The sequence below is a fragment of the Acyrthosiphon pisum genome, chromosome A1 (assembly GCF_005508785.2).
Source record: "Acyrthosiphon pisum isolate AL4f chromosome A1, pea_aphid_22Mar2018_4r6ur, whole genome shotgun sequence".
In the NCBI taxonomy this organism is placed as follows: domain Eukaryota; kingdom Metazoa; phylum Arthropoda; class Insecta; order Hemiptera; family Aphididae; genus Acyrthosiphon; species Acyrthosiphon pisum.
The window spans coordinates 83,252,782-83,253,816 of record NC_042494.1 but is presented as its reverse complement, the minus strand read 5'-3'; the positions used below and the strand labels follow the sequence as shown (position 1 = coordinate 83,253,816).

Below are 1,035 nucleotides of genomic sequence, written 5' to 3'. Positions count from 1 at the left end.
CTTTAATTATTTATAAAATTATATAAATATTTGAACAAATTAAATATTTAAAAAAACTTACGTTTAGGAATTTAGATTATCACTTTCTTAGCCCTTAGGTAGTAAACTTTGAAATGTGTCAAACTAAAAAATATGTAAAAAAGGCTTAACCTATATCTACTATATTCTTCACTCTGTAATCTGTATAGCATAGCATATAAATATTAAAGGTGGGCAAACTAGTTAAAAAGTTAATTTTTTTTAAATTTTTAACTTAACTAGTTAGTTTATTTTCTAATCAACTTATGAACTTAACTAGTTTAATTTACAGCTGAAATAACTTAGCTTTTCTCAGTTGATTTAAAAAAAAAATCCATCAAGTTAAAAACATTTTGACATTTTTCGTTTATACGTAAAATGTATTACTATATCAGTACAAAATAAAAATATTCCAATACAAAAACACAAACATTTTTGTTCTTTATCTTGATAACATAATTTTGTGAATATTTATATATTTTATTAAGTTGTAAATTATATATTATGCTAGTTGCAATTATAAATGTTTTTAGTAAAATTAATAATTTTAAATTACAAAATGACAATTGTTATGTTTTTATGTAATATAACTTATAATATATATGAAGGTAATGTATTCATCTTAACGTATTATGACATTCAAATGCTATAGGTACGATAAAAAAAAATATATATTTGTTAAATTTTTAATTTGAGATGAATATAGTTTAAATTAGTACATAATAGTAAAGTAAAAGTAAAAGGGTAGGTATACAGTGTACATTATGAAAAAAGTTCAATAAAAATGTTTTTTATAATTTATAAATTAGAAACTAGAAAGACACATTCACTCTTTATGTGATTTACATACTAATTAAAAAAAAAATTGATTAACTTTTTTTAAACTGAGTTAAGTTAATATTTTTTTCTAAATTAACTTTTAACTTATCGAGTTAAATTTATAATTTGTTAACTGTTAACTTTTAACTTATCGATCTTATGTCCTCTTAACTTAACTTAACTTGAGTTAATTATTTT

At 19.5% G+C, this 1,035-nt stretch overlaps 1 protein-coding gene across 2 annotated transcripts in view; it reads right to left on the bottom strand.

Moving 5' to 3' along the window:
• The window catches only part of LOC100159965 (alpha-N-acetylgalactosaminidase), a 14,481-nt gene that overhangs the window by 12,951 nt on the left and 495 nt on the right, over positions 1-1,035 (bottom strand). The gene's annotated exons all lie outside the window — the stretch shown is intronic.